The 22,168-nt window shown below is 45.2% G+C and overlaps 1 protein-coding gene across 38 annotated transcripts in view; it reads right to left on the bottom strand.

The window, feature by feature from the left end:
- NRXN3 (neurexin 3) overlaps positions 1-22,168 on the bottom strand; it is a 1,708,033-nt gene that overhangs the window by 1,660,450 nt on the left and 25,415 nt on the right. The window contains exon 2 of one of the 38 annotated variants that reach the window (XM_078335524.1): positions 10,560-10,606. The exons of the other annotated variants lie outside the window; for them this stretch is intronic. The gene's annotated coding sequence lies outside the window, so the exon portion shown is untranslated. The remainder of the gene's footprint in view (positions 1-10,559; positions 10,607-22,168) is intronic. 38 annotated transcript variants of the gene reach the window in all.

The following is a 22,168-nucleotide window of genomic DNA, read 5'->3' as shown; positions in this document are numbered from 1 at the left end:
GGGAAGATGGCCATGTGATGACGGAAGTGGCAACTGGAGCGAGGCCACTACAAGCCAAGGAACGCCAAGGATTGCCGGTAACACCAGAAGCCAGGAAGAGGCAAGAAAGGAATCTTCCCTAGAGCTTGCAGAGGGAGCGTGGCCCTGCCAACACCTTGATTTCAGACTTCTGGCCTCCAGAATGATGAGCTAATAAATTTTTGTTGTCTTAAGCCACCCAGTTGCTGGTACCTTGTTAGAGGTGTCCCAGGAAACTAATGCATAAAGCTATGCTCCTTTTCAAACTCGCTGGATTGCTGGGGGAAGTCTTCATTCTCCTACCAACCAGTGAAAACCTTATCTCAAGCCTACTTGCCTTTGCCAGCCACAGGGAAACTCCAAGGCTCTGGCCAGCTAGAGAGCAAGGAGCCCTGCAGCTCCCCCATGGTGAGGGCTGTACCCTGTCATGTAGAACAAGGTAAGAAAAGAGAAGCATTCACAGCAGAGCTGGCACTGGTTCTGTGAGCTTTGCCAAGTTGGAACCTCAGTTTACTCATCTGAGCAATGGAACAAAAAGAACGAGCCACAGAGATATTGAAGGACAAAAATAGACCATGTATATGAAAAGGACTTACAAATGCAAACTATCATCAGCGTCAAGCTATCATGTCACACCTTAACCGAAGAAAAGACACTTAGCCCCAGAAAAGATAATTAACTTGATACCTTTAGGAAGAAAAAAAAAATCTGTCTTTGAATATAATTACTTTTATACTTGCTTGGGAAATCTCTATCCAGTCTCAAGAGGGTTAAAAATGAGGAAGGGAGACAGATACACACTGAAAATAGCAGCAAAAATAAAACCAGTTAAATGTTTTATACCATACTCCCTAAAACTTTTTTAAAAAACTTGCTCCTCTGTTTCCTCTTTGGTTGTCTTGCAGGAAATTCTCCATGTTATCACAACACACAGAGCAATTTATCAATCACCATGCCGAGCATTTACTATCTGGAGCCATGGTGCCCAGACCAAGCCCTGGCAGGGAGGCCCATAAGAAGGAAGAAGCAGGAAAGGGGTCAAAGTTCAGAACACAGAACAGAGGTGGGAGGTCCCAAGAGTGGCCACCCAGATGCATAAACGAATCCTCCCCCACAGACAAAACTTTCCGAGCACCAGCAAAGCAGCAGCAGGAAACAATTGTGGACAAGGGTGCTTCCTAGTCTATTTCCCCAGTCCCCACAGAGCTGCAGTTGAATTTTTCCTGTCTATATAAAGACCTCCAGAATGCAATTTCCACAACCTTTGTTGCCTTCTCTATTTCCAGCATTTAAACATTCTGGATGCCAGAAAGTTCTTTCTGGGATCTAACAAATCTCTCAAGCTGGAGGCCGTGGCACCTCCTCTTGCTCTGTGCCCTGTTTGGGAGCCTGTTGGTAATAGCCCTCGCTTCCTGATTTGAGCTCGTCCTGTTCATGAGGACTGATGGAACTTCCTGTCAAGTGGAGCCTTTAGACACGAGGCAACGCCTTCCTTCCACTGATGAGGAAGCCGGGACCCAGAAGCTAAAACACTGGTCCATCCCACAGGCCTCCTCTCTCCTCGAAAGAGCTGATGCTCCAAAAACTTTTCAGCTCCTTTTTAGAAATACATAGAAAGATTCCAGCTACAGGGTCAGGGGGAGAGGGCCAGAATGGGCTTGGGAACAGGATCAGCAATGGGGGCTGGACAGTACCCCCATCCACTCCTATCTCCAGTGGGTTTAGGCTTCTTTGAACACACTACGATGTGGCACAGTATTGACATTTGTAAAATACTTCAGAGTTTACAAAAAAGCACTCTTTCATATATTATCTCATCTAGTCTTCAAATTTCCATTTAAAATGTACATGATCACCCCCACTTTACAGAGGAGGAAAGAGTCCAAAAGGTTAATGGCTTACTCAAGGTCAGATCAACAGTGAGAAGAGAGCCCATATGGAACCCAGGCATCTGCCTTCAAATCTCATGTTCCATAACCATGCAAGGCCCCCCACAGCAAAGAGCTCACTAGAGTCGGAGTCGAGAAACCAAGGCGTGGGCCCCAGCTCTGGCACCCCTTGCCGTGTAAACACAGGGAAGTCACCAGCCTCCCGATGCCTGGTCTCTTCTAACAAGAGACAAGGAGGTTGGGCTAAGAAGGACTTTGGAAGTCATTCCCACCTCTGGAGGAGTGTGTCTTGCTCTGCCTTTTACTTTGTTTCCACTCTTGTTTTACTTATTGAACATCCACTTATTCTCTTTACCACCCTCTTTGTAGATTATCCACAAGACCAAAGCATTGTGACTAAGCATCCCCAGTGTGTCCGGCACAGACGGAAAATGATCAGCACAGACAGAGGTAGCCCCTGCCCTTATGGAGCTTTTAGCCTAGTGGAAGAATCAGGAATTCTTGGAAATTCCTGATTCCAGCCAGGAAAGATTGAAACTGTGACTGTGACAAATGCCACCAAGGCACAACATACATGCCTGAACACAGTATTTAAAGAGCACTAGGAGGGAATGCAGCCCTCCCTGAAGAAGTTACTCTAGTGCAGAGATATGAAGGAAAGAGAAGAGGGGAAGGAATAGTACCCCAGGCAGAGAAAACATCATGGACAAAGGCCCTGCGGTAGGAAAGAGCAAGGCAAGTACAAGAGACTGAAAGGCCAGTGGGGCTGGAACAGGGACAGGGAGGAAAGCATAGTAGGCAATAAGAATGAAGGGGTAGGAAGGGCCCAGACCCAGCTCAAAAGGCCAGGATAAAGGGTGTGGCCTTTATGCTAAGAGCAGTTGAAACCACTGGAAGGGTTTAGGAACCTGGAGGTGAAGTAGAAGGGACCACAGGACCAGACGCATCAGGGTATTCTTAAGTAATGAAGAGGGATCTGCTACTATAGGCCTGCCCCCAACCAACTCAGAAAGCATGCTCACATGAGCTGAGCAAATCCCATTTGCTTGAACACTGAGTTTCTGGTGAAAAAACGGATAACAGTTCACAATGGCTGTCCCCCGGTCTGGAAAAATGTTTTGCTCTCCCTCCACTCCTGCTGTGTTTCAGCAAATGCCTCATTGCTCCCTGGGTGGACTGGCCCTCCCCTATGAGGGTAGCTATGGGAGTGCACCATTGAGATCTCCTTCAAGAGGACATGCCACAGAAAGCAGAGTTGACAACAGCCCAGCTGCCACCTTTTGGATCCATCACTGCATTCACGTTGCAGCCACTCCCTCAAAGCTGCTTCCAGCCAACAACCAAGCACATTGGAGTACTCATGTCAATCCATTCCCATCCATTTCAGGATTCCTCTAACAATCAACTTTTGCTTGGGGATTTCCCATCAGCCTGGCTGAGACTCTCTCACAGCTGTGCTGCTGAGGGTGCTCTTCCTATTCAATCTTTCCTCCCTCTCTCCTTTCACCGGAGTCAGGTCTGCATCAAGGTCTGAACACTCTCCCTCCTTCCTGTTCCCTCCCCTTTAATCCTATTTAGGCGTCTCCCTCAATAAGACTCTTGCATGTCTAATCAATCCTGTTTTGATGTCTGCCTCTTAGAGGACTCATCCTAATTCTCCTTCCATTCTCTTCCCCTGATCTCAGATCAGTCTTCCTAAGGGGACTAAGATGATCCCCACTAACCTGGTTTGACTTCTGCAGGTGCTCTCTGAGACTCAGGAAGCACATCCCGTCATTTCTTATAGCAAGTTGCCCAAGGCCTAGGCTTCGCCATTCTAAACTATCAAGAACTATTTGTTCCCAAGGAAAGCACTGGATGAGTTTTGCCAAAGCTGTGGTTCCTCAAAGTCAGCCAAACAGGGAGCTCCTTGAACCATTTTTTAAGCTATGCCCATAGGTCCTTAGAGATGCTGTGAGTGTAACAAAAGAGAGGCTTATTTGGCAGGCCTGGTGGACCCCTGAACAGCAATTTAACCAGAAAAGCTCCACTTTAATCTTTTTTATTTCATTTTCTTTTGTTTTTGATATTGAGATTCTAAGTAAGATTTTGCTTGAAAAAAAAAAAAGGTTCCACTGCCAAAAGTAAAAATATATCTAATTGAAAAACTGCTACCAAGGGACTTTTTCTTTCTGGTAATGGCAGGCTATTACCATTAAAAACAACTAAATATATGGATAAAAAGCACAATGTATCTTCTTAAAATCACCAAAATGCTGATCAGATAGTAAGGAAAGACTAGTCTAAAACTGAAAGGAAACAGGAATCCAGACAAGTATGAAAATCATTTTGCCCTGAAGACATCTGAGTCTGCAAATCTGATCTTCATTTTGACAGCCTGGAAGAGCTAAAGAGAAAAGAATTCACAACCAGAATCCACATACAACGGGGAGAGAAAAAGCAGACCCTCATTACGATAAGCTGGGCCCCTAAGGGTGAGGATAAATCAGAAATTGACTAGTCCTCAAGAGAATCTATAGATTGGGTTTGAATCACTTGTTTCTGAGGGAACTTAACACTGTTAATTTTACTTAAGGTAGGGTGGAGCCCAAGATTTATAGCGTCCTCAAGTGTCTGCCAGAAAAATAAAATAAAACTTTTCTGTAGAGAAGGCACCTTCTCCATTTCAGGCTTAATTTATACCTATAGATCATTTTCATGTACAATGACCAGCATGCAGTCAAAGATAACCAGACACACTGTGAAACCACCAGTGAGAACCAAGAGAACTAAGATATCAGTGAGCATCTCTCTCTTAGCTCTGAGACCCTATTGGTACTACAAGTGTCTCCACTGAGTCACAGTAATGTAGTTAGTTGTGTTAGCAACACTACTCTGGGATCTGTCAGCTCCATCTAGACTCTCCGTTCAAACAAAGTAGGAGGCTCCATTTGCTAGCCAAAAGCTTTCATACTTCCTAAAAGACACCCCTAGACCCTGAACATACAAACACAGAGTCAGCCTTATGCTTTCACCATAGGGAGAAAGTTCTGCAGTTCCATCCCTATAGAATGATAAAACCACTTACACCATGAAGACAACAGTGATTCCCCTTCAGGCCACCACTACAACATCATAGCCCCCCTTTTCTACTTTCTTCCTCCTCCCTAACAGTTCTGACCTCCCTCTTGATCAAGACTGCTCTCCTAATTAAAATAAACAAATGTCAGGAAGCAATTACTGCAGAGAAAGAGGCAGATGGTAGAATAGTGGCACTCTGGTATTGCATTAAGCAGTAACTTGCTATCTCTTCAAAGTTTCTGCACTTTAATTAAGCATCGTTATAGACAGGTTCAATGAGCTTTGGAGTGGGGTTTATCAAATTAGCTTCTTGCCGGGCTGATGCTGTGTGATTGCAAGAGGTGTTCCTGATGCAAGGCTCAGCTGCCTGAGAGGGCCCAGGAGGGGAGCAAAGGGCAAAAAGACCCAACCCCACTCCCTTGGCAGATCAGAGGAGGGGGTAAAACTCTACCCACAGTGGTGGGGAGTGTGAAATAGTAGAGAAAGACTAAGCGAACCCTGAGGTGGGGAGTCAGACATCCCCCAAGCTGAGTACCTGCTTTTTCCCTTCATTCCCCTTGTGTGTGTGCCACCCACAAGAGCCTAACCCAAAAGAGAAAGACCAGACTCTGGGAGGTGGCAGGACAGAAAGTGAAATTAGACAGACTTGAATTCTCATTCTTCCTACAATCAAAATAACTGGACAAACAACTTAATTTTTCTGTGCCTCAGGAGTTTTTTCTTCATTTGCAAAATGGAAGTAATAATGGCTAACAATTTTTGAATACTTACTATGTACCAAGCACCATTCTAAGCACTTTATGTGTCTAATTCATTTAATCCTTCCCTCTGCACTACTATAGGGTAGGTATGATCATTACCCCATTTAACAGATGATAGGCTGGAGGCACAGGGAGAATAAACCTGCCCAAAGCCACACAGCTGGTAAGTGGTAGAGCCAAAACTCTAACCAGGCAGCCTGGATCTAGAGCACATGCTCCCTCGTGGTCACAAAACACCACAAAGCAAATTAAAAACATGATTTGCTCGACAATAACATCAGATTTACCATGGCTACTTGCAACATAGATAAATCTTTAAAATGTTATGCTGAGCAAAACAAGACATAAGTCCATTTATATAAAATTCCAGAACAGAAAAGTCAATAAATAATGAAAAAAACTCCATCTGTGGTTGCCTGGGGCCAGGAGTGGGGACAAGGACTGACCACCAAAAGGCACAGAAAAATGTTTTGGGTGTGATGGGGATGATCTCTGTCTTGGCTATTGTGTTTGTTACACAGATGTATACATTTGCCAGTACTTGAACTGTATACTTAAAAAATTGAGGTACTTTATTGTACATAGCTTACACCTCACACAAATTTTTAGAAACCTACTTACTAAATGAATGAATGCAAAAATATAAATGGCAGTGTTATGGTCTGAATGCTTATATTCCCCCACCTAAGTTTATATGTTGAAACTATCCACAGTGTGATAATAAGAGATGGAGCCTTTGGAAATTGATTGGGTCATGAGGGTGGGCCCTACATAAATGGGGTTAGTGCCCTTACAACAGAGGCCAGAGGAAGCTTATTTATCCTTTCTGGCCCTTCTGCCATGTGAGCACACATTGAAGACACCACCTATGAAGAACTGGCCCTCACCAGATGCTGAATCTGCTGTCAACTTGAGCCTGGATTTCCCACTCTCCAGAACCATAAGTAAAGAAAATTCTGTCATTTCTAAATTACCCAGTTGAAGGTATTTTGCTATAGCAGCCTGAACAGACTAAGACAGGCAGTGGTCCTTGTGTGGTGGGATTCATTCATTCAACAAGTATTTATTAAGCACTTATTATGTGTCAGGTAATGTTCTAGATTTGGTGACACATCAGTGTAAATAGATTAAAATACTTGCCTTTGTAGCTATTAAATTCTAGTGGAGAGAGACAGAAAATAAGCAAATACATAAATAGAACAAATAGTATGCCCAATGGTGACAAGTACTCTGGAAAAAATAATAGAGAAGAAGGAATTAAAAGTGCTGAGGGAGAGGGTTGCAATTTAAAACAAAGGGTTCAGGGAAAGTACCCTTCTCAGCAAGTCACATGGTATGGTTTGGTTCTGTGTCCCCACCCAAATCACATCTCAAATTAGAATCCCCATAATCATCGCGTGTTGAGGGAGGGGCCAGGTGGGAGGTGACTGGATCATGAGGGTGGTTCCCCCCATGCTGTCCTCGTGGTAGTGAGTTCTCAAGAGATCTGATGGGTTTAGAAGGCAGTTTTCCCTGCTCTTCCTAGCTCTCTCTCACCTGATGCCATGTAAAATGTACCTCTTCCCCTTCTGCCATGATTGTAAGTTTCCTGAGGCCTCTCCTGCCATGCCTAACTGTAAGTCAATCAAACCTCTTTTCTCTATAAATTACCTGTTCTCAGATAAGTCTTTATAGTAGTGTGAGAACCGACTAATATGGCACATGAGCAGATAGGAAGGTGGGAAAGGTAATTGCACCTGCCCTGAGAGCAGACCTATCCAGCCTCTGTGTTCTCCCTCCGCCCTGCTCTACAATCCTCCACCCATGGCTGCCCTCTCCTTTACCTCAGGTTCTCCATGTTCTTCCTGTCTCACTTGCCTCTTCTTCCCACAGCTGGTATAGTCCTGTCCACCAAAGTCTCAGAGCCCCCCCCCCATACCTCCAGCCACATCTCCCAGGCAAGTCTTCACACCTTGCTGCACACCACCTGTTCGGTTTAGAACATCTTGTCACCTTCCAGGTGCAGACTCACCTCCTTCAGACCAGCTTCAAGAAAACAAAACCGACCTCTTGGGGGCAAGACTTGGGAGGTCTGTGTGGCCAAGACACTGATTTCATCTCAAGTGGGATGAGAAATTTCAAGGCCCAGAAACTCAGGTAACCATCAGTATTAGTGATCATCTACTACCAGAGATACTGGGATTATAAAGCTTAAGAAAACAGGGCCTCAACCATCATGGGGACACATATGCAAACAGCAAATTAAACAGCACATGATGTCTGTATTAGTCGAAATCATAACAACACAGTACTTGCTGTGAGCTTACCATGTGCTGGGAGTTGGACCCAGCACTTAGGACACATACTGCCATATTATCCTCACATAGCGTCATCAAGTAGGTAACCCACTCCTGTCTTACAGATGAGGCTCAGCAAGGTTAAGTAACTTGCCCAGAGTCACAGAGCTTGGAGGTGGCCAAATCAGAATTAGAATTATGTCTGTCCCACTCCAAAGGCTTCAGCCTCACCACTCTAAAAAAATGCACATGGGCATAGAAGTAGCTCAGGGATGCAATACCATTGATTTGATAATGAAAAAAGTAAAAAAAAAAAGAAAAAAAGAAGTAGCTCAGGGAAAGAAGTGTTATCTGTGTCCAGTGGTATAGGGATGGCCTCAGATAGGAGGTATTTGATCTGGATTTTAAAATATGAATAACTGATTTGAAGGATTATAAGGGGGAGGAGAGGTGGGAAGGAATAGGGAAGAAGAATGATCCAGGGATAAAAGGAAACCTGAGGAAAAGCATAATGGTATTGAAAAACGGCAAACAGTTGAGTTTTATTGGAAGCACAGTGTCAAGGGCAGGAGGATGGAGAACTTGAGCTTGGAGAGGTCAACAGTGTCCAATTCTGAAAGGCTGCTAGGTCAAGCTAAGGATGTATATTTATTTTATTTAACAACGCACACAGTAACAAAGCACACAGTAAATGCTACATAAATAGTATTTACTATGCGCTAAGCACTGTTTTAAGCACATCACGAATAGTACATACTATTTATGTAGTATTTACTATGTGCTAAGCACTGTTGTAAGCATATCACAAATATTAACTCATTGACTCCTTCTAACAACGCTAAAAAGTAGGTATGAATATTATCGCCCATTTTATAGGTGAGAACACTGAAGCACAGAAAGATTATATAACCTACCTATGCTAACTCAGCATCTAGATGGAATTCAAATCCAGGCAGTCTAGCTCCAGAGTCCAGGCTCTCAGCTACTACCTAGGCTACATTAATGAGATTTTACAGGGGAGGCAGTATTTCACCCAAGGAATGCTGTGCTTAGTTTTATTGACTTAAGATTTCTACCACCATATGTCAGAGAAAAAGAGAAAATGGAAGAAAAAGAATGAGTGGTAGGAAGACCACCCAAGAAGGCACCAAAGTGTTCTGTTGAAAGCTGATAATGGCCCATTGGCAAGAAAGACACAGAGGAACAAATGGAGTTCAAAGATATTTTGAAAGAACCAAAAGGGCGTGATGACGAATGTAGTGGGGAGAGGGGGATATCCAAATTGGCTTTCACCTTTCCAGATCAGATTTCTGGATAGATGGAGATGCTACCCACTCAGATATGCAGGAAATGATGACAAGCAGACTTAGGTGTGTTAAGTCTGATTCTCAACTTACTATGGATTCTCAATTGCAAGAACAAGTAGGAGTTGCCCGTGTAGCTCTGAAGCCAACACTATTGGTTTTGCAGCTGTCAATCTTGATGTGCCTATGGGTGGATAGGACCAGAAGCCAGGTAATGTAAGGTATATGACAGTTCAGGGCTGGAGGTATCAACTGGGGAGTCCTCTACCCTTGAATAATAGTGAAAAGCATAGGACTAGAAAAGATATCCCAGAGAGAAAAGGGAGAGTACTGAGGAAGAAGGGGGTGGCAGGGCTCTGGAGAAAGACATTTAAGGGTTGTATAAAACAAACAAACCAAAAAGAAGGGATAGGCTTTAAGAAACAAACACACCCTACAGATCTGTGGCTAGGTAATACTCCTTAGAAAGTCCAATGTGGTGAAATCAGGTGCAGTGGTTCACACCTGTAATCCCAGCACTTTGGGAAGCCAAGGCAAGCAGATCACTTGAGGTCAGGAGTTCGAGACCAGCCTGGCCAACATGGTAAAATCCCACTTCTACTAAAAATACGAAAATTAGCCATTTATCCCTGCCTGTAATCCCAGCTACTTGGGAGGCTGAGGTAGGAGAATCGCTTGAACCCGGGAGGCAGAGGTTGCAGTGAGCTGAGATCATGCCGTTGTACTCCAGCCTGGGTGACAGAAGCCTGGAGGCCCACTCACTGTGTAACCTTGGACAAACTGCTCGCCGCCCATTTGAGCCACAGTTTGGATGTCTCCAACATCCCTGCCAGTTATGAAATAGGACCATGAGGTGACCACAAGATGAGTCTGTGTAACCACCCTGAGAACATTCAGGACAGTGACTCCAGGGAAGGAGCGCAGGCGGTAGTCCTGCCAGCTACGTTGCCAGCCAAGGAGGCCACTAGTTAGGCAAGGGGGGGCAATCCCATCTCAGTGTTTCACTCTTTTTTCTCTCTTAGGCCTTCTGTGCCTTTGTTCCTCTTTACTTACAGAGAGAGAAGCATTCTTCTCGGGGCACAACAGAGAGTTTCTTCCCCACCTGGTCACCCTCCTCTGGGTGGACTAGAGGAGGAGAAACCTAGCATTCCTGGGGTATGACTGATCCAAGCAGTGTGAAAATCCCTTGTATGGCTGTATCTCAAGAAAGCACGAACATCATTTCATGAGATACTGGGGCTGAACACTCACTCTGAGAGAAGCTCCGCTTGTCCACTTCACAGGAATGGTGTGAGCACCTGGGAGAAACAGTCATGAAAAGGTTTTGGAAGAAAAGTCTCATTGTACGTAAAGGAAGTCCTCCGTGGTGTCAGAGGACAAAAGTGAGCCTCTACTGGGTACTTTACCAAACAAAAAGACAGGGCATCTCCACATTTGTGCCTCACAGGTACCTCAAACACAATGTGCCCCAAACCGGATTCATCAGCCTCCCAGCAGCCCCCACATCTGCTTTGTGGTCTGGTTCCTTGGCCTCATCAAATGGTACCCAGAGCCTTCCAACAGCTCAATACAAAGTCTTCCCTTCTGCCTGCCTACCCCTCGCTATCCTTACTGCCACTTAATTCCGTCATCATCTCTTTTGTGAACTGTTGACCTAGACTCCTCACTTACCTCCCTGCATTCTGTCCTGGTCCTCTCTAACCCATTCCCACACTAAAGCCAAAGTGGCCTTGGCATAATTTCAGTCTGAGCACACAACTCCTTTCCTTAGAGCTCTTCAGTGACTCAGTGGCTCTCAACAGGGAGTGTAAACCCTGGCCTGGCAGGTGAGACCCTTTCCCAGCTGTCTGCCACCTCTTTAGATGCATCTCATCACGCAGCTAGTTCTTCCCTGAGCAATCTGTCTCTAGTGCACTCTGCTGTCCCTCCACCTTTGCGCTGACTGTTCCCTCGATCCGGAATACTCCTCTTTACCCTCTTGGTCTAAGTCAAGCCACAGGCAACTTTTTTATCTTTTACCTCAATTCCTCCAGGAAGCCTCCATAATTTACCCCAGGCTAACCTGGATGCCCTTCCTATGTGAGCTCATAGCACCTGATACTTTACTATACCAAACTTATAGCTTGAAATGGTTTGTTTACCGTCTATCTTCTTCACTTGATGGTAAGCTCATATGACAAATGGAATCAGTGCTTAATAGTGAATCATTTATTGTTCTGTTAATTGTGGTTAAACATAGAACACAGAGATTTAGAAACACCAGCTTAGAACGGCCCTTAGTGGTCATCTAGTACAAGAATTTCCTCTGACAGGCATCTGGGGGCTCTGCTGGACTTGTCCATTAGTCACTGACCACTATCAGTAAACTCTAGTTTCTAGAAAAATATTCCTTATGCTTAGCTGAAACAAGTCTCCCCATAGCATCTCCCTCATCAGTCACAGCTCTACTCTCAGGAGCTACAAAGGGCAAGTTTGTTCTTTCTTCCTTGTGACACATTTGAAGGCAGCTGTCATGCTCTGCTCACTCCCTCATTTACCTGTATTTCTACTACACATGTCACTTATTTTAAGAGTTCCTCCCTGGCCATGAATCCCAGTCCATTCCCACCTAACCACTGCCTTTTCTGGACAGACCCTCAGACACTCAGAGTGATGACCAAAGTGAATTCTAAATCTTGATCCTAAGAGCAAAGATATCCAAAGACAAACAGGTTGGCACAGCTCAGGGCTTTAAGTCATAAAGGTGGATGAAAGCTCCAGTGCTCAGAGTTCTCATCATTCATTCCAGATGAAGGCCGTAATGGGAGAAAATGCCACGCCATCAAGTGCCTGCAACATCAGAAAATAAGGACAGCTGCATGTGGAAACCTGAGTCTGGGAAAAATAAATCCATTCTACCATTGACCCACTGCTGTTTATTACAAAGTTCAGTATTTTCTCTTCCTCTGAATATCACTGAATAATTTTCATAATATAATGAGAAAAAAACAACAATGACCTCCTCAAATCCCAAACCCACTACTCAAAGAGTTAAATAATCCTCTTTTATTCAAATGCTACTCAAGCAATGTGTAAGTACTTCAACACCATCCAAGTATGCCATGCATCATCTTAGCCTATCTGAAAATACCAAACACATGACATACTGCACCATGGCAGTGGGACACTGGGAGAGAGGACACTGGGATGGGGAAAAAAAATAAAGACCATTGCATGGGCAAGTGACTTAAAGCCCCCAGACCTCCATCTCCTCATCAGTAGGTAAGGGGATTGGCATAGAATTCTGTCCCCATGATACTTGTCATTATCAGAAATACTTAAACACATCCAATCGGTCCCCCCAATGACATTTAGATGTTAACCCTCTCGCGTCCCCATCCCTCCAGCCTCCAAACACCAACTGCGGTGATCCTGAGATCTACTGGTACTTTGGGTGGCATGTCCAGCGTGCCCTGTGGGTCGGGGCAGCGGGCACCTGTATAGATTTCTCCTGCACCACCTGCACCCCCTTCAACACAAAGGGCAGAAAAGCTACCCTTGGTCTCCGCACTTTGACTCTGGCCTCCTCAGAAGCCCCTCCTATGAAATGGTCCTGGAAACTTCCAAAGAACTCCACACACCTCAAAGAATGTTCTCAATAGAATCCTAGTGACCCAAAACCCAGTTACTTACAGCTCTTTATTGCCATGTATAATATTTTAGAATTTATGCTAACATGTTTTGTTTATGATTATAATAGTAATACATGTACCGGTTAGAGACTTTTGAAAATACAAGAGAAAAAGTACAATTATGCCACTTAGAAATGATTAACATTAACCCTTTCAGTCTTTTTTCTATGTACATATTTAATTTAGGTCATAATGTACATATTTTATAGCTTGATTTTTCTCTATGCTATTAAATGATTTCAGTGATTGTATAATATTCCATTACCACCATTAATTCAAGTAATCATCCACCATAAGAACTTAGGCTATTTCAGCTTTTAAAATCTTTTCTCACATTAACATTAGAAATAAAACTGTGAGAAATATCCTTAAAAATATATTTTTATATACCTTTTCTGTTAGGGTGGAGACCTAGGACCTAGTGTTTTTGCATTACATTGGCAAAGGAAAAATGAAGCGGCAAATAAAGATACACAAACCAAGGTGGCTGACATATTTTTTCCTCACCCCCAAAGAGCCCATTCATACATGCTCATGCTCTTTCTTAAAACTGGCCAAGGTTTAAAAAAAAAAAAAAAAAAAAGTCATTTTTTTTTTGGCCTAATAGGCCAGGATTAGGAAAATACATTACAAAGGTGCTGGAAAATATTAATTCTTATACTCTGCACGTGGGATGGTAATATGGCATAAACTTTGGAGAGAGAAACAATATTATTTTTAATTATAAAAAGTGTAGAATTTAAATACCCAACAGTAAGGAATAAAGAAAATTGTTACATTTCTGTAATGGGGTACTTTACATCTTTACAACCCTTTCAATAAAAGGTTAAAGAATATCTACTGGTGCAGTAACAAGCTCACATTATAATACCAAAAGCAGGAAAAAAGTCAGACAACATAGTGTGTTTCTGTAAACAGAAAAGAAGTGTACACTATTTCATACACACATACACAATACACAATACACACACACACACACACACACACACACACACACACCCTGGAAGGATCTACACCAAAAACATCAACAATGGTATGTGGTAGGAAAAGAGTGATTTTTGCTTCTGTCTTTTTAAAGTTTTCAGTATTTGTTGTTTATTAGTTTATCACATACAGTATTATGTATTAATAGTGGTAATGGAAAACACTATCAGATTGAAGGAAACAAAGCAACGTTTAACTGAGGTTTCCAAACTCAGATGGGTTGGTCCCATTTCCTGTCCCTCCTTTCTACCACTCCACTATGGCCATACCCATCAGGGGACACAAGAAAAACAACCAGAAAACGAGCCTGTGTCACTTCCCACCCAGTTTTGAAACTGAGCCGAGCAGCTGAAAAAGACTAGGATCAAAGAAATCCATCAGACCTGGGAGCCAGTGCCAAATCCCAGGCTATGCGTCACTGATGTGTAACCCTGAACAGTAGCAATGAGAGAATGCTTACCTAGCTCCAAAATGCCAACAATGAGTAGTTATTAATAATACTGCCCCTGGGCCCCAGGAAGCCTCATCTCACATGGGGGTTGGGGGTGAAACAAAGGAGTCACCCCTTTCACAAACTGAGCTGCCTTCAGCACACCTGGCGCCTCACATCTGCACAGTAACTCACAGCCCCAGGCCCCCAGGGCACACTCCCAGGGGAAAGCCCTCTCTATGGATACAAGCATAAAAGAAAACATCTCATGTGTAAAGAGAAAGGCATGGGGACTCAGATGTGAGCCTTGGGATGCCCATGTCTTCAAAGAGCCAACAAGCCCCAATGGGGATGGTGGCCCTGACCAAACTGTGGTCCTGGATGTCCAACTCCACTTGCCAGCTAGCTGTGTTGCTTTATTCAAGTGTTCTAATGCCCCTGCCCCTCTGTGTCTTCATCCGTAACACAGAAAATGCCAATTCTACCTATGACATTGGGTTGTGATCATAAAACTAAAATAATACGCATCACAAACCTGGGTCTAGCACATGGTAGTTAGAAATTGGTCCCCTTTTCCTGTCTTGCCCTTGTCTCTGGAAAAAGGCAGGGACACTGTCTCCACCCACAGCAAACAAGTTTTTCTTCTTGGGGTGTCAATGAGGGGTTGGCATTGGCATGAGGGATCTGTTTATCTCACTTGGCCACACACATAGAACCAGAAAGTCCATCCCTGCCATTTATTTTTCCAAGTAACAGATTTTTCACAAGAATCAGAGTTAAGACCTAGGAGGGACTTTTAGGTGTCCTAGCTGACTTCCTCCCGTCCCCACATCCCCCGACTTTACAGCCCTGACAGGTGACCTTTGGGGAAGGCCCCGGGCAGCACGTCTGGTTACAGTAAGTCCAAGCACTTGACAACATCACATCACTTCACTCTTGACATCCCCAGAAACAGGAACAATAATGCTGCCACATCTTTAACCGACAGGAAATCCACAAAGTCCTTTTGCAGAGAATGATCTAAATTTCCTTCATTTCACTTTTTATTTTTAAAATTCTGTCAAATCCTCTCTGTCTGCAGACAAGAACAGGTGTTCCCTTCATTTTCAGGCAGGGTAATGGAGGCAAGCTGGTCTCAAATCACCCAGCCTTTCATTTCCACCTCCTACTTCACCCAGGATGGCACTCGGTTCTCCAGTCCTGGAGAATGTGTCGCAGCTCACCTGTGGCAGCTACGAAGGTTTCTTTCTCCCCACTGGTTTCATTCAGGGCTGCATCTGAACCAGCCACCCATTCTTTCCCTGGTGGAAGCCCTAGCCAGAAATGGACCTTAGATTCAATGGCCTTGGTTGCTGTAGCCAATTTCCACCCTGGCAACCTTGCTCAGAGAGAGGTTTTAAATGGTGCACGCTCATCGCAATTTCCTCCTGCGGCCCCCAAGTCACACTTCAGACGCGCGTCATCAGAGAAGATGGAAGAACAGCACGTCGGGAGCAGCTGACAGCATCACCACCGCTCTGCCTCTGCCCACTGTTCTGTCTCACCAACCCGTGATGGTGAGATTTCTCCTTTCTTCTCCACCTTCTGTCTCTAGCCCGAGACTTGTCAGCAGTCCCTTCATGTAGCAAACATACGAATCGGGTTGACTTAAAAGGTCAATTGCAGCAGATTTGTGCGTGTTCTCTCACTCTGACGTAGAAGTCCCGTGCAAGCCAAGGGAGTACAACCAGTCCTCGATGCAGGCTCCCCCTGCTCCCACTCCCAGCTTCTCACTCCTTCACCACCGCCCCCACGCCTGAACAGTGTCTTCAGCCAAGGAAGGACAGAACGTGAACAGGCTGGGTGCCTCTCACCACCCTTTCTGCACCAGCTCGAGATCTGGGCACACATTCCCATCAAAGTTGCCCAGCAGAAGCAATCAGATCTCCAAGCCCCAGAGAGGTCAGATGTGAAAGGTACAGGGTTAGGGAGCCTGCCCTTTTGTACAGATTGACCACAGAGGTCAAACAGCTTGACAGTGTGGACAATTTGGGCTGTACAAAGTCAGGGAGCCTGTTTGGCTATGATCCCCAGGAAGAAGTCATTTCTATTAATGAGGCACCTGTCCTAAAATGCAGTTTTCAAATCAGGGTCCAGAGCCTTCAGTGCCCTGGGAGATTCTTCCAGATGGTCAGCAGGCTGTCGCTTTCAATATTAATGTTGAAACTATGGCAGCATCAACATGTCTGCTTCCAGCATGACGTAACCATGGCCCTTCCTTGGGACGTCTCTGAGAACCATGGAGTGTCACCCCGAGGAGGGACCTTCAAGGGACCAAATCCAGCCTCATTGCACAGATGAAGAAGCTGAGCCCTGGAACCAGGGAGAGGCCCCCCATAGCTCAAGAGACTGATACACAGTAGGGCCAGACCCCTAATCCAGAAAATTACACCATACTACCTTACCGAAGCACCTGCAAAGCACATGATCAAACAACAGATATCCCACTAAAGTCTGGGGGAAGGTTCTTTGCATGACAAGAATGAGGGAAGTAGTGAGACCCAGGAATTTTGCCTGAGTTACTGGATAAACATTGTTACTAATCAGATTTAATCCAAAAAGTATGTATGAAGCATATTTTAAATTATATAATATCAAGTCAGCTCAGGATTTTCTCTTCTCATCCTGAGAGCTGCTGGATCTGTCCAGGACACCATCACTTACCCCAACATACTCTACAGCTATGGTTTTCATCCACGTGCATCAGAATCACCTGAAAGGCTTTTTGAAACACAGCTCACTGGGTCCCATCCGTGCAGTATCAGATTCAGGAAGTCTGGGGTGTGGCCTGAGAATATGTATTTCACACAAGTTCCAAGAAGATTCTGGGACCCCAGGTGACTTTGAGAACCATGCACTTGAGTTTCAGTAGGACTGACATCCATTTCTATAAACCCCATCCCCAAGTTGTACATTCACAACTGATGCACAGTCACTCAGTCTCCTCCCACAGCAGCAACCCTAACTGAAGGTTCTGCCCAATTTAGACAACTCATTCATGCTACAACATAATCTATTACCCCATTAACAGATGGCTGAAGATTTGGGTTGGCCTCCTTCCCAAGACTGCCTGCCATTGTGCTATACCAAGTTCCCCCAAACCACACAAAGCAGATGAACTAGCAAGGTCTTTCCAACCACTGCTCTGACAGTAAACTATTCCTGCAATGCACCTCATTGCACCAGCTTTGCCAGGGATTGCTGAACATCAGGAGGGGAGGGACCCCAAAGTAGCACCTACCCTTGGTCTCCTCCATTCATCCCCCAGCTTCCAGGGCTTTGCTTCATTTCTAAAGCAGCTGGCACTCGCCTGCTGCAGGTACAAAAGTATAAGATATCCACTCCAGGGGAGAGCCACTCCTACATAATGTATGGAGTTCCTCCCTGGCTCACGGCAGGTTGGAATTCTTCCACCTCAGAAAAGGGCAAGGCAGCTGCTCACATCAGCAGGTGTCTTCCAACACAACAGCCTTCGGGGCTCGTCAAACCTCCTGGGAGACTGGTTGGTTCACTGAGGCACAGATAGAGCAGGAAAACAAACCCCAATTGAGGTTCCAGCCCCATTGCACACATTCGCATTAACCAACCAAGTAGCAGAGTGGGTTCACTGAGAGCATGGCATGGGGTCAGGGAAGCCAGGATCCACATTATGCCAGTTCACCTGGAGCTAGTTGTGTGGCCCTGGGAAAGTCAGGTAAGTTTTCAAAACACTGGTTCCCTTATATGTAATATGGATAAATAATGATACCTACCTTATAGATCTGTTCACAGGAATAAAAAAATATACAGATGTATATGTAATACTTAGCAGAGCACTAGGGACAGTAAGTAGATAATAAATGTTAGAGGCTCTTATTATTGCTACTTTCAAGAAAACCCAGGAGGCTCCACACCTAGTTCAAACTGCCATGTGTCAAAGGCTGTGGGATGGCGGGTCTCAGATTCTAAATGGGCCCCGCAAATAAACTGGCTGGACCACCTTAGTGAACATCCTGGGTACCCACTTGCCCCTTATCTAACCTCCAACAGCTTTGACCAAGACTCTCACCTGCCCTCTAGCTGCTGCACTTACTCCTTTTAGTAGAGGCCTCTCCTGATGTTTTTCTAGATATCTACTCTTGGCCTCTCATCAACGTCCATTTTAAGCCACAGTGCAGCTCTGACAATGTGCGTCTGCTGATCTCAACACTTTTCCCATTTCTGCCATCACTAGAACGTTCCTTGGAGCCAGGAGTCCTATTCCTCAGCCAGAAACTGGTCAGAGGCTTTTTTCCTCGGCCACCCTATAACCAAGACATGCCCATTAGCTGGCCCTGACAGGAATCTGCTACCATGAACCAAGCTAAGGAATCTTCCAGAAATTTTTCTAAAGCTACAGGTTGACTGAAGCTTACCTGGAAGGAAATACAAATCTAAATCCTACTCCTAGCCCATTCATTTGAGAAAATTCTGTTCCATTGGTCTCATCTAAGTGCTGGAAAACTCAAAGAGGATAGAACTATTATTAAACTTTTGATTTGTAAGAAGCAAAGGTCCCTTCCATCTACAGTTGTGCATATACAAGGAGTGGAACAGGCTAGGACAACAAGTCATTAGCAAAGGAGGCGGCTGCACTCTTTTCTCTTTCCTTTATGACACTGCCACTTTGCTTTCTGTAGTGTGCGTCATCCTCCCCACTCTGAGGGTCATCATCTCCTAACTTCAGCTCGAGCTAAGTCATTTCCATGATCTTAGAATTTAAGAATCCCCACTCAGTTTTCCAACTCTAAACTCCTGAGGGAGCAGAACCATCAACCTGACTTGTCTTTTTTAAGCTCTCGATTGCAAGCCAGGATGTGGCTGGGCAGTTCTGCGTGCTCATCTCTGCCATAATAAGCCACGGCTATTAGGAGTTGGGAGGAGGGCAGGGGCAGGTGACATTGTACATAGCAGAGCAGCTGCTCACTCATCTAGAATGATGGGAGCAGCAGCTTCTGAGCAGGGGGAGAACAAAAAAGGAAAATCAAACTCATGTGCCAGATAGAAACCAGCCCAGCAGAGCATTTCCCCATCCAGAGCGGTGCCAATACAGCGGCCAACAGAGTAGTGGCTGCAGGATGAGTGTGGAGAGCAGGTCCTGGTCCTGTCTTTCCAAGATGGGCACAGATCCTTTCTGAACCATACTTATCTCTCGACTGAAAACATTTTCAAATGATTCCTGCCTCTGGGTAGGGGGAGCTGAGCCATGGTTCATATTGCTTTACACATGGGCAGCACTCAATCAAGGCTCTGAAATAGACAACAGGAAAGGATAAATGGAAGGTGTCATGAGACAACTACATCCCCCATGGAATGGAAGTGTTTTAGAAACCATCTCCTCTCCTCCCTCATCTGGACAGGAAAGAAAGAAGCTGGAAGAAAATGACCCCAGTAATGTTTCAAAGGAGTAATACTTGGTTATGAATAACCCAGGGTGGTGCATGTCCGGGTCAACCCAGCTCCTTCCATCAAGAGGTGGGGAGCTAAGACTGTACCACCCAATACTACTCCACCAGGAAGGAAGCTGGGGACTTATACCCACTCTTGCCAGCCTGTTTACCAAGACTTGTATATTTTAGACATGGTCAGAAATCCTGGGAGTGCCAAGATCATCAAGAGGAAAGCAGCGTGAGAGGCCCAGCCTGCCAGTTGCCTGGGAGTTCTCTGGGTTAGGCCACGGCATAACCAAGCACCTCCCCAATTGCTGGACAGGAGGGTTTGGGGGCAGTCACAGGAGACACGGCCCACCTTCAACCTCTTGCCATGCAGCCTTACAGAACTGGGAGGAGACCAAAGAAGCAAGGAGGAGGGAGATGCGGGGAGTAAATGCAGGCACGCAGCCAAGCTCTGAAAGCCAAAGTTCTTTTCTAGCGCCCCAGCTAAAAGCAGTGACAGCCTCCTGTATTGATTATGCATGCGTGCCACTGAGTGAAGAGGCCGGCTGGGCGAGGGCTAAGGCCCGCTGGATAATTTATATGCTGGCGTTGGTATTCACAGAGCCATGGGCAGAGTTCAAAGGAAAGAGGTGAAGAACGGAAGTTCAAGATAGAAGCAAACTGCTACACTTCTACAGCTCCAGTTTGTGGAGCGGGAGGGTATCCTAAAGAGAGCAAGCAGGAATGGTACCCAAATGACACACAGTTCCCATTGCTCATAACACATCCTCCGGCCCCAAGCCCAAGTCACCCTCTCACAGGTCAGACTTTGACTTCTCCATCCAGTAGAAGCCTAATCTATACTCCCAGCTTGGGCTAGTTGCCTTGGTTGGTGCTCCCCCAATAACCTAGGGCTGCCTCGATTACAGCTTTCCAATTCATCCATCAGGTCAAAGCATGTCTGTAAGGAAGCCTCCTCCCATTCAACTAAGATGGACCTCCCATTAGGTTCTAATAGCACCATATACCTCTCCTTTATATCTTCATCCCTATTTGTACTTGTATTTTCAGTTCCCCTAAATGTGACCTTTATGAAGACAGCACCTTGTCTGCCCTTTGAACCACTGTATCTCCTGCACCTATCGCAGCATCTGCCCTGCGTAGAAGCTCGACAGAGAGTGATTTTTAAAATGATAAGTGAATGAGATTTGCCACACCGTACCACAGTCATATGGATTGCTCTTTCTTGCCACCTAGCCTGTGAGATCCTTTAGGGCACAGAGAGTGGCAGCTGGTGTTTTCTACCCAGCATAAGAAGGGCAGTGGGGTCAAGTGGTACCCTTGGGAGATGACTTTTCATCACCAGTATAAACCAAACTCACCTCATTTTGTTCTTTCCCAATGCTTAGCATAATTCCTAACCTGTAACAGGTGCTCAGTGTCTGTTTTCTGATAATTTACCTTTTAAGGAGTCCTTGCCTAAGGTTGAGAGTTTGCCCTCTATGGCCAAACATTGGCAAACAGGCCCTTGAGTGGTGCTGGCATGGCCAAATAGTGCCTTGCGGCCACCAGACATGGACAAAGGCAGCACTTGGAGAAGAAGGAGCCCTGCCCAGAGGATGGGAGACCCACACTTTCTGGCTGGGTGATGTGGGAAAAGCCTCAAACTCTCACAACTCTAAAAGCAGAGGAAATATCCCTTGACCCATAGGAAACAAATCTATCATCCTATGTTGTGGTGATAAACCACAGCAGGTTCATTAAACAGATCCGAGTTTGAATCCCACATTCGCTGATTTCCAGGTGTGTGACCTTAGATAAGGTGCTGACCTGAGACTCAGTTTCCTCACGTGAAAAATAGGGCTGATGATGGTTTACAAGGACTGCATAAGATAATGCAGGAAAAGCACTTTGTCACAATGGAGCCCAGCTAGCAGTTTACTGACAGCAACAGGTTATTGTAGAAAAACCATGGGTTTGGACTAAGAAAGGTCTCTTCCACTTTGCTGGGTAATTACAGACAAGCTGCATTCCATGGTTTAGTTTTCTTGTCTGGAAAATGGAGGAAACAAAACAGTCTCTCTCACTCTGGCCTAGTTCACGCCCACCCAAGACGCCCGCACTTGCTCTCCCCAGCTCTTCCACTGCTCTTGCTCTCTCATCCCTCAAGTCTTAGCTCAGATGTCATCTCCCCAGATGGGCTGTCCTCACACCTCTCCAGAGTCACACACCCACCTTTGCTTTGTTTTCTTTCCTTCCTGGCAGTCACTTCTGTCTGAAATTGTCTAATTGTCATGTGTTTATTGTCTATCACCCCTCTCACCAGAATCTTGGCTCTGTGAA

The sequence above is a fragment of the Callithrix jacchus genome, chromosome 8 (genome assembly GCF_049354715.1).
Source record: "Callithrix jacchus isolate 240 chromosome 8, calJac240_pri, whole genome shotgun sequence".
NCBI classification, from domain to species: domain Eukaryota; kingdom Metazoa; phylum Chordata; class Mammalia; order Primates; family Cebidae; genus Callithrix; species Callithrix jacchus.
The sequence above is the reverse complement of the archived record's forward strand: the minus strand, read 5'-3'. Positions and strand labels throughout refer to the sequence as shown.